The sequence below is a fragment of the Triturus cristatus genome, chromosome 5_2, assembly GCF_964204655.1.
Source record: "Triturus cristatus chromosome 5_2, aTriCri1.1, whole genome shotgun sequence".
NCBI lineage: Eukaryota > Metazoa > Chordata > Amphibia > Caudata > Salamandridae > Triturus > Triturus cristatus.
The window spans coordinates 1,081,298,454-1,081,310,526 of record NC_140588.1 but is presented as its reverse complement, the minus strand read 5'-3'; positions in this window follow the sequence as shown (position 1 = coordinate 1,081,310,526).

Below are 12,073 nucleotides of genomic sequence, written 5' to 3'. Positions count from 1 at the left end.
TGCCGTGCGGGGGTCCAGGGGCCCCACAATGTCTATTCCTACCCTCTCGAACGGGGTGGTGACCCCTGGGAAGGGTTGCAGAGGGGCTTTCAGCTTACGGCCGCTCTTCCCACTGGCTTGGCACGTGGGGCAGGACCGGCAGTGGTTAAGGACGTCGTTCCGCATCTTCGGCCAGAAAAAGTGAGTCACTAGGCGACTGTAGGTTTTGTCCTGGCCCAGGTGTCCAGCCAGGGGGACATCGTGGGCCAGAGTTAGTAGGAAGTCTCTGAAGCGGAGAGGCACCACCAGCACTCGACTGGCCCCAAGTTCTGCGATTCTTTGTTCGCTGTATAGCAGGTCGTTATCCCAATAGACCCAATGAGTTCCGGTGGAGTCCCCTGCGCTCTGGGCGCTGGCTTGCTGGCGGAGCCCCTCGAGGGAGGGGCAGGTCTTTTGCTCCTGGCGGAACTGCTCTTGGGTGGGCCCCCCTTCTTGACGCCACTGAGCCAGGCCGGGAAGGTCCTGGGGTTGCGCGACCCCTTCGGCCGTTGGTTCTGGGGGGTTGGTCTCGTCGTGGTCCTCTACTGGGGCGACCGGGGGCGGAGGTGCTGGCCATTCTGGATCTTCTGATCGGGGGACGGCACGGGCGGCCATGGACCGGGTGGTTACGCAGGCCCAGTCCGGGAGGCCCAGCATCCCCAGGTGCTCTCTTCTTTCGACGGTGGCCCACGGGGAACTCTCAAGGTCATTCCCCAGGAGGCAGTCCACGGGTGCATCATCCCGGACCGTCACCTTCAACAGGCCGGAGACCCCTCCCCATTCGAAGGGGACGCAGGCCATTTGACACAGACTCTCGGAATTGTCGGCTGAGCGGACGGGGCAGAGAATGTTCGGCAGGATCTGCTCGGGCTTCACCAGGTGACAGCGGACGGCCGTCACACTGGCGCCTGTGTCACGTAAGGCCTCGGCCCGACGTCCATTAATGGTCACCCATTGGCCATATTTCCGGGTGTTGGCGGGTAGGGGGGCCCGCGGAACCATGTCCTTTCCCCCTAGGCATGCTAGAACCATGGCGGCCGGTTCCCACTCTTGCTGGGCCGGCTCATATTCTTCCTGTTCCTCTGATAGTCGTTCTTCCCCCAGGGCGGCGGCCGCTACCTGGCGGGGCTTTGGTGTTTGGTTCGCGGGCAGCTCGGGTCATTGGCGTAGTGGCCGACTCGCTGGCATCGGTGGCACGTGACGTTGGCTCGGAACCCCGGGCGCATCGGGGGGTTGCCCCGCCCGGCCGGGGGCGGGGTGCTGGCCACGGGTGTTGCCGGGATGGTGTCTCTCCCTCGCCCCTGGCCTCCTCCTCCTCCCCGGGGACGGTGCTGGCCTTGGTTGTTTCGGTTTTGCTCGTGCGGTCCTCTCCGGCCCACTCGGGTGCTTTCCCATCGGTCAGCTTCGGCGGCGAGTTGCCGGGGGTCAGTCAATTTACTGTCGAGGAGGTGCTGCCTGAGCTCGACGAAACAGTTGTTCGACAGGTGCTCCCATACCATAAGGTTAAAGAGTTGCTCGTAGGTAGGCCTGGGCCAAAATTCCGTTCCGTTCGCGGAAGTTGCGATATTTTGGCATTCTCGCGTTCCGCGGAAAGCGCGAAAATGTCAAAATTTCCGCATTCCGCAGCTTAGCGATAATTTTTTTCTTGCTCGCGCTGTAAAACAATACATTCTCGCGCGCGCGCGATCGCCTTACCTGAATCCCTGCGTTCTCCGACAAGTTTTCTTGACCCGGTCGCGTTCTCCACGAGATGTTGGATTTTGGTAGCCATTTTGCGCTGTCTCGCGAGAGTTCGCGGCCGCATTCAAGTCATTTTTCACGCGATCACGTCATTTGTCGCGCGATCAGGTCTTTCTTCTCGCGATCATGCACCGCGCGAGTATGAGAAGATTGAGATCTCGAACATGTCATTCTACATCGCGAGCCAGAGAATGAGGACGCGGGCACATGAAATCGAACGCGAACAGGAGAAAGAGACCGCGAACACGTCATATCCAACGCGACAGGGACAAAGAAGAGAACGCGATCATATCGTTTTCGACACGCCGGCGGAAGTAATGTGAAGCTGGAGAACTCAACAACGTAAAATTTACAATTTGGAGAGGAATATCGGCTCTAGCAGCATGAAACCATCTGCAAATACTGATTTTGGATGAAAAGAACTCCTTACATTCACATTTGGCTTTCCTTTTTTGTGCAAGGACTCCAGGAGTCATTTTTTTTTTACAAAGTGGAGAGAGGGAGGAAGTGACACAGATTCTCCAACTTCCTGTTCCTGTCCAGCAGGCTCCTCCCAGTGCTTTGTCCATCTCCTGCTCATTCTGCCTTTGGATTTGGAGCTGGAAAGATCTCTCTTTTTGTCTGCTGCATCATTGCAATTGGATTTCAGGATTTTTGGAATAGGATATTTTACAAGTAAGTGGTTGTTGTGTTTGATTGTGGGCATTGCAGTTGTTGTGTAACTACAATTTATTTTTGATAATTAATTATCATCATTCCTTTTTTTTTTTTTTAATTTATTTTAATTTTGTGGGTTGTAGTAGTAGGCCCGAGCTAGCCATGGGCATGGCCTCATGGGTGTGTGTGTGCATGATGAAGCAACTGTTCCTTTTGTTTTTTGAATATATTTCATTTTCAATCACATTTAGGGCATGGATGGCATTGGATTGAGTTGGGGAAGTGTGTTTTTTGGGGTGGCCTTGCTGATGTTGTTGGGCCTGGACATGTGGCTGGTGGCCATTTTGAGGCCTAGGCCTGCAAGCTTGCCTGGCCTTGTCTGCCAGCAGGCCTGCTTTCATCCACTGCTACCAGAGCAGGTAGCCACAGCTTTAGTAATCTACTGTTTTCTGTGTGCTCTGTTGAATTTAGACATCATTTTGGGCATGGATGCCATTGGATTGAGTTGGGGAAGTGTGTATTTTGGGGTGGCCTTGCTGATGTTGTTGGGGCTCTCCATGTGGCTGGTGGCCATTTTGAGGCCTAGGCCTGCAAGCTTGCCTGGCCTTGTCTGCCAACAGGCCTGCTTTCATCCACTGCTACCAGAGCAGGTAGCCACAGCTTTAGTAATCTACTGTTTTCTGTGTGTTCTGTTGATTTTAGACATCATTTTGGGCATGGATGGCATTGGATTGAGTTGGGGAAGTGTGTATTTTGGGGTGGCCTTGCTGATGTTGTTGGGGCTCGCCATGTGGCTGGTGGCCATTTTGAGGCCTAGGCCTGCAAGCTTGCCTGGCCTTGTCTGCCAGCAGGCCTGCTTTCATCCACTGCTACCAGAGCAGGTAGCCACAGCTTTAGTAATCTACTGTTTTCTGTGTGTTCTGTTGATTTTAGACATCATTTTGGGCATGGATGGCATTGGATTGAGTTGGGGAAGTGTGTATTTTGGGGTGGCCTTGCTGATGTTGTTGGGGCTCGCCATGTGGCTGGTGGCCATTTTGAGGCCTAGGCCTGCAAGCTTGCCTGGCCTTGTCTGCCAGCAGGCCTGCTTTCATCCACTGCTACCAGAGCAGGTAGCCACAGCTTTAGTAATCTACTGTTTTCTGTGTGTTCTGTTGATTTTAGACATCATTTTGGGCATGGATGGCATTGGATTGAGTTGGGGAAGTGTGTATTTTGGGGTGGCCTTGCTGATGTTGTTGGGGCTCGCCATGTGGCTGGTGGCCATTTTGAGGCCTAGGCCTGCAAGCTTGCCTGGCCTTGTCTGCCAGCAGGCCTGCTTTCATCCACTGCTACCAGAGCAGGTAGCCACAGCTTTAGTAATCTACTGTTTTCTGTGTGTTCTGTTGATTTTAGACATCATTTTGGGCATGGATGGCATTGGATTGAGTTGGGGAAGTGTGTATTTTGGGGTGGCCTTGCTGATGTTGTTGGGGCTCGCCATGTGGCTGGTGGCCATTTTGAGGCCTAGGCCTGCAAGCTTGCCTGGCCTTGTCTGCCAGCAGGCCTGCTTTCATCCACTGCTACCAGAGCAGGTAGCCACAGCTTTAGTAATCTACTGTTTTCTGTGTGTTCTGTTGATTTTAGACATCATTTTGGGCATGGATGGCATTGGATTGAGTTGGGGAAGTGTGTATTTTGGGGTGGCCTTGCTGATGTTGTTGGGGCTCGCCATGTGGCTGGTGGCCATTTTGAGGCCTAGGCCTGCAAGCTTGCCTGGCCTTGTCTGCCAGCAGGCCTGCTTTCATCCACTGCTACCAGAGCAGGTAGCCACAGCTTTAGTAATCTACTGTTTTCTGTGTGTTCTGTTGATTTTAGACATCATTTTGGGCATGGATGGCATTGGATTGAGTTGGGGAAGTGTGTATTTTGGGGTGGCCTTGCTGATGTTGTTGGGGCTCGCCATGTGGCTGGTGGCCATTTTGAGGCCTAGGCCTGCAAGCTTGCCTGGCCTTGTCTGCCAGCAGGCCTGCTTTCATCCACTGCTACCAGAGCAGGTAGCCACAGCTTTAGTAATCTACTGTTTTCTGTGTGTTCTGTTGATTTTAGACATCATTTTGGGCATGGATGGCATTGGATTGAGTTGGGGAAGTGTGTATTTTGGGGTGGCCTTGCTGATGTTGTTGGGGCTCGCCATGTGGCTGGTGGCCATTTTGAGGCCTAGGCCTGCAAGCTTGCCTGGCCTTGTCTGCCAACAGGCCTGCTTTCATCCACTGCTACCAGAGCAGGTAGCCACAGCTTTAGTAATCTACTGTTTTCTGTGTGTTCTGTTGATTTTAGACATCATTTTGGGCATGGATGGCATTGGATTGAGTTGGGGAAGTGTGTATTTTGGGGTGGCCTTGCTGATGTTGTTGGGGCTCGCCATGTGGCTGGTGGCCATTTTGAGGCCTAGGCCTGCAAGCTTGCCTGGCCTTGTCTGCCAGCAGGCCTGCTTTCATCCACTGCTACCAGAGCAGGTAGCCACAGCTTTATTGATCAAGTGTTTTCTATGTGATCTGTTGAATTTTTAGACATCACCTTCCTGAGAGTGTAGTGTGGCTGTACACAGTACTAGTAGTATAACATAGCTCTAGTTAAAAAAAATTCATAAATGGCTAGACTATCTTTTGTTTGCACTAGTACAGTACTAAGTAACTGAACCACAAAAACAAATGCAACATTTCACTGATGTTCTTCTCCTGTCTTCTTTGCTTTTAGGTGCACAAAAGACAGAGTAGGAGGTGTCATCGGCATCACCTGGCTACCCGTTGTACTGCCAGCCAGACAGAAGTCCTGCTGCGCATCACGCCCACGTGTGACCAGAACTTGTTGTGCATCTGCCTCCTGCCTGACGTCGGAATAAGATGGCCCCAAAGAAAGGTACCAGGTCCAGTACCAAGAAAGTTGCTGGTGAGAAGAAGGAACAGAAAAAGGAAGTGCCATTAACCACGACTGGTGGTGTGCCGGCCAAGGTTTTTTTTGGCACCAAAGCGTTGTCCGGGAACCAAGCTGGGAGCAGCACAGCGGTCCAGCAACCCCACCAACCTAGGCCCAAGGGCTTTACTGTCGCAGAGGTAGCCAGTCTACTAACGGGCAGCGATGTTGAAGGAATGTCATTACCGCAAAGTAGTACACAATCAAGTTCAACGCAGGCGCAAACTCAGCAGATCAGTGTGCAGCCGCCGCAACAAGAACAGCAGCAGCAGCCGGCGCAACCAGAACAGCAGCAGCAGCCGGCGCAACCAGAACAGCAGCAGCAGCCGGCGCAACCAGAACAGCAGCAGCAGCCGGCGCAACCAGAACAGCAGCAGCAGCCGGCGCAACCAGAACAGCAGCAGCAGCCGGCGCAACCAGAACAGCAGCAGCAGCCGCCGCAACCAGAACAGCAGCAGCCGCCGCAACCAGACCAGCAGCAGCAGCCGCCGCAACCAGAACAGCAGCAGCAGCCGCCGCAACCAGAACAGCAGCAGCCGCCACAACAGCCCACCATAGTAGTTGTTGCTCCTGACGTAGGGGCATTTCAGGAAATCGAGCTTCCTGCAGACAAAGCGGAGCGAAGTCAAACCACTGTTTCAGAACATCTATTGTCTTCCAGACCACCAGCAAGGAAAAGGAGGCTTAGTCCATCATCTTCTTCTTCAAGCCCCGCTTCTGATGATCGTGATGACACTTGGGTCCCACCAGCTCGGTCTGAGAGTGAAGTACGCCACAAGACATTGCTTCTGAAAAGGAAGGTCCCAGAAAAACTTAGAGTTATGGAGGTAGATGTAGAAGAGGGGGGTGATGATGTTGATGAAGACGAGCCAGTCATCACGCACATTACTCCCGCCCCAAAGGGATTGGAGACCGACATTCTAACCCTATCCAGAAAGGCTGCTACTGAGTGGGATGCAGCACGGATCTCACCAACACAGGTTACACCACCACTACCTCCAGCTGCCATATTTTCCAAGGCCCGGCAGGGACCTACATCCAGCTCAACCACCTCAGTAGGAAGTGGTAGTAAAAGTCACAGTGTAGGTGGACAGGGTCACATATTTTCAAGGACCCCCTCAAGTTCATCTGGTGTTGAAAGTGGCACATCCAGCAGTGCCAGAAAGTTCTCCTCCCCAGTTTGGGACTTCTTTTCTGTTAGCGCCAAGGAGGAGAACATTGCTATATGCGCAATTTGTCGGCAAGGTGTTCGGCGTGGTAAGCTTGGTACAAACTATGGTACCGGAGGACAAGCAAGTCATCTCAGAATACACCACACTATTGTGTGGGAGGATCACCTACTTAAGTTAAAAGAAAGTAGGAAAACTAAACCCTTTGAAGTTGGTCAGGAATCAGGGAGCGATATTATTGTGGTGGCAGGTGAAGAACAGGGAGGCATTTCTAGCCCTGTCTCCAGTAGTGCAGTCACTGCAGTGGTAACGCCCACATCCTCCTCAGTAACATCAGAGTGGCACCGCAGTAAGAGCCATACTCAGAGTGTGGGTGAGACACCAAGGCGACCGGCGGCGAGTACCTCAATGAGACAATCTGTGTCGTTGAGCCTTAGTGGGTTAATGGCACCACTAAGGAAAGTAAGCCAGCCTACCATTGACAGCATGTTTAGGTTGGAGGGGCAGTTCCAACGCAACCACCCAACGGCACGATTGTACAATGCGAAGCTGGCTAAAATGTTAGCGCTGGACCTTCTTCCTTTTTCATTTGTGGAAGGGGTGGGTTTCCTTGAATTTGTGTCTGCCATCTGCCCGAAATGGAAAGTTCCAAGCCGGTCCTATTTCGCAAGAATTGCTGTTCCGGCACTACATCATGATGTGCTGGAATTGGTTGGACAAGCTTTGCAGAAGAGTGCTGTGCACAATATCCACCTGACAACAGACATGTGGACCAGTTGCCAAGCCACAGATTACATGTGTATCACTGCACACTGGATCTCTTTTGTGGGGGTTAAAGATCAACTATCTGCACGAGGTGTTGTTGACACAGCTGCGATTTTTGAAGGTACTCGGAAACATGCAACTGTAGCCATGTTCGCCATGGAGAAATCTCATACGGCTGAAAACATTTTAGAAGAGTTTCGCACCAAGGTTTTGGAATGGCTGCAGCCCAGAGGGCTTGGTATTGGTTTTGTTGCCACAGACAATGGCAGTAATGTACTTAAGGCCATGGAACTTGGTTCCTATTTCAGGGTTCCGTGTTTGGCACACTGCATTAACATTATAGTGCAAGACTTTCTGAAAAAAGAACCCATAGTAAGCAATTTACTGTCCATCTGCCGAAGAATATGCACTCATTTCAGCCATTCTTTTAAAGCTCGGAAGCAGCTGAGGATCATCCAACGTGACCGTAGGGTGCCAGTCAAGGCACTCATCCAGGAGGTGGCAACACGTTGGAACTCAACGTATTACATGCTTGATCGTCTGTACGAACAGCACAGGTCACTCAATGATTATGTCTGGTACAGAAGCAGTGATGCTAGTGTTAAAGGCATGACCCTTCAGAGGGAGCAATGGACCCTAATTCAATGCCTGACTGAGATGCTGTCTCCTTTTGAGGTCTTCACACGTGAAGTCAGCAAGGAGGACTGTACAATGGGCCAAGCGATCCCATTGTTGCAAATGCTAGAGCATGAGCTGAATAATGTGTCTGAATCCTACAAAGGTGTAGAGGACAGAAGGCAAGCCCATGACTTGGTGGAGAGCTTATCCAGGCGCTTATCAGAAAATGTAAGGATACAAAATAAAATTTTGTCACAAGACCATTACATTTGTGCCACAATTCTGGATCCACGTGCAAAATTAGGACTATTCCGTTCTTTTTCCGACACTGATGTTGCCCGCTACAAAAGTTGTATAGCTGAAGCAGCCATCAAGTTTGAAAACGAAGGGCTGCTAATTAAAAGCCCGCCACATCAACCCACAACAAGTACTGATACTGAAGCAGGCCATGCAGAATCAAGTGCAACTTCGTCGGCTGAGGGCAGTGCGGTTGGCTCACAATCGCAACACTCACCATCACCATCGACTACAAAAACAATAACTGGATCATTCTGCCGAGTACAATCATTATCAGATTGGTATGTAAAGATGGGCTTTAAGCACAGTGCTGATGCACAGAAAAAACAGCACAAAAGCTTACCAGCAGCAACCCTGAACATTGAGCGGATGGTCCAGGCCTATCTGGACGACCAAACAGAGGTGTACGTTGATCAAAACCCAGTGCAGTATTGGTATAGGAAAAGGTCTGAATGGCCACAGCTCAGCAGGCTGGCGATAAGCTATCTGGCTTGCCCTGTCGCAAGTGTCTCTTCCGAACGTGTTTTCAGTGCTGCTGGTTCCATTGTAACCTTGAGAAGGACCAGTCTATCTCCCAAAAACGTGGAGAGGTTAACAATGATCAAAATGAATCAGCACTTCATACCACCGAATTACACAATGCAGGAATCAACAGAGGAAGATGAGGACAGCGGCTCAGGTGACGGAAGTATTGTGTCAGATGATTACCTACTACTGGACGATCCCCCAGAGTTTGAGGACGAGCTATACTTCCCTGACAATTAGGCTCGCACTTACTGTCTTCCTCCCTTTTTTCCCCCTTTGTTTGTGTCTGTTGTTCCGGTTATAAACTTGTGAATCGCAACCAATGCATTATCACCGTCTTCTAATCTTCTAATTTAAGATACAAGTTTCAGGTGTCTGCCATTTGACACTACAGTCCTCAGAATCCAGCTCCTCCGCTCGATCATACTGCATCTCCTGGTCAATTCCATTTCCCTCATGAATGATGATTGGATGATGGTAACAACAAATTCAAACTTTCCTCGTCCTTCCAAAACAAGTGGACCATGAATCTGATGACTTCTATAGCTATCCTCCTTCAGAGCCGAGAGAGACTGGCCATTAACTGAAAATAAGATGCAACAGGTAATGATTGATGCCATGCATTGTCCGCAGAAAAGCAGACTGAGTGATGTAGATTTTGTTGTGTGTGTTGCGCATGAATGAATTGATGTAATTGTGCACTGCCACTAATCAACTTTCTACAGAACACACTAGTAATTACTAATTTTCCTCTTCTGGCAAACAAGAAATGTGTACTTCTCTCCTGCATCTTGGTGATACATTGCTTTTAATTCAATACAGGAAGGGCACTCACTCAATCTGCGCAATGCAAATGACTGTGACTTAACAGCACCGTCCATCATGATGATGGCGAAAGAGACGGCCTGCAGCGTTAACGAGATGAGATGCAACAGGTAATGATTGATGCCATGCATTGGCCGCAGAATAGCAGACTGAATGATGTAGATTTTGTGGTGTGTTTCGCATGAATTGATGTAATTGTGCACTGCCACTAATCAACTTTCTACAGAACACACTAGTAATTACTAATTTTCCTCTTCTGGCAAACAAGAAATGTGTACTTCTCCTGCATCTTGGTGATACATTGCTTTTAATTCAATACAGGAAGGGGACTCACTCAATCTGCTGCGCAATGCAAATGACTGTGACTTAAACAGCACCGTCCGTCATGATGATGGCGAAAGAGACGGCCCGTTAACTTAAGATGAGAAGTAACAGGTAATAAATGATGATAATTAATGGCATGCATTGGACACCTGACTCTGAGCTATTGATCTTTGTGTTTGCGTTGTTTGTTGTGCACAAAGTGAATGATGTCAAAGTGTACTAGTGTTAATCTATCTTTCTGTACACAATAAAGAATGACTCAAGTCAGTAATATTTATATTTCTACTCTTGTTGTGTTCTAAAAATTACACTTGTACTGCAGGCCGATCTTCAGTCAGTAGAAGTATCAGAGCTGATGATGAAGTCAGGAGGATGTTTCATGAGTGGCATAAAACGGAAAAGCCTAAAGGTAAACACGTGAACCACAACCACAGCACACCCAAATGTCTGTGTAGAAGTTAAATAGAGTGTAGCGGTGGGATGACTGCAGTGCATTGATTTTACTAACTTTAACTGTAAAATGCTATGTCTGGAATGGATAATGTGCTTTGCGTTTGTCCAACTCTTTGAGAGAAAAAAAAAAAGGACTCTAAAGTGTTAACGTAGGATGTGCTAATGGTAAGCACTGTGGGCCTGATCTCTCCTGTTACTGTTGAAGGTCTATGCTGGAAACAGACTACAGTAGAGATGATGCATATGCATACATGCCACCTCGGAAAGTGTTCTTGTTGCACTACACCATCACTTGTGCATTTGTTTTCACTTTCTTTCTGAATATCCCCTTTGGTTTTCAATCTAAAATTACAGGCCGGGCCTTGTCCAAAACTTTGTAAAACATTACAATGCATATTAATTACCTTACCAATCAATCACCTTTTTATTCCAGCCGGGCAGTGGCGAGTGGTGAGGCGACACACCCAAGATTGATGGACGAGAGGAGCAAGAGGAATGCCGAGATGCAAAAAACCAGTCCACATTTTTGACCAGGATAAGACAGTAACAGTATCCACTTTTCACTTCTTTTAAATAATTTGATTAATATCTTGTATACATTCTTTACAACAGTGTGTTCTTGGAGTTGTTATTATCAATCATCATTACGTTTGCTCTGTGTTTACGATTCTTCACTACCAATATTTAAAATTTCTATTTGCTATCTGTTAAAGTTTTAAGGCCGGAACAGAACAAGAAATAGAAGTGTATGTAATCCGGGTCTCATCATGCATGCATTTCCTTTTTTATACCTTAACATATGGAATGGATATGGTATGGTAGTCTTCAATGATTGTCGTTTGTTTGTCTATGTATGCATACTGTTTTTCTATGTCAAACCTTTCCCAAAATCCCCCTTCCCATCCAATCAACGGACCCTAACCCTCTTCCCCCGGGCTGTGTGACTTATTGTCGAGGTGTAACTAAATTAAATGTACACCAATACTTAATCACACACTTGCTGGGGCGGATGTGGTGAAAGCAACACTACTTCAATTTCAATGCAGAGCGATGATCTTCTTCTGCTTGCCCACCCATGAGTAGGATATTTCACAGGTTATTTTATTTAACAAAGGAACATATACCTCAGCATGAATTGCCGGCATTGATTTGATTTGTTTGTTGTCATTCCTCATATACAGCACTAACTGTTAGACTGTAGGCATAGCCAAGTCGACAAAACTATAGTTTGTAACTCTGTCTAGTAGGCTATCCTCATAATATCCAGCATTCATTTTTTTTGTCAAATATTTGAGCATATAATTGTTGCTCGGTAAATTCTGTGATGTACTTCATTCAACTACTCCTCTAACAGTCTCTCAAAGGCGATTAACTATCTCCTTTTCTTTTTTTGGAAATGCTGCTACCCTGCCAGTGTATACTACTACTATACTACCACCACCACCCCAATCATGGCATGTATGAAAAAGGAAACCATCTTCACCATGCAGCCAGTGCTGTGCCACAGTTGGACATAAACATCAAGCACCGGTAAGAGAGAAGTTTGGGGGAGGCAGAATCAATAATGGACATGTTGTCAATGATGTCAGTTTCAAACACCACTCCAAAGAATGCATAGTAGGACCAGTCAATGAGTGAGGTGTGTCGCATCTATCTGTTTGTGTCTTATACAGTCAGCAAATTATTGAAATCAAACACACGCTATGGGCGGCCATGCACCAGCAAAG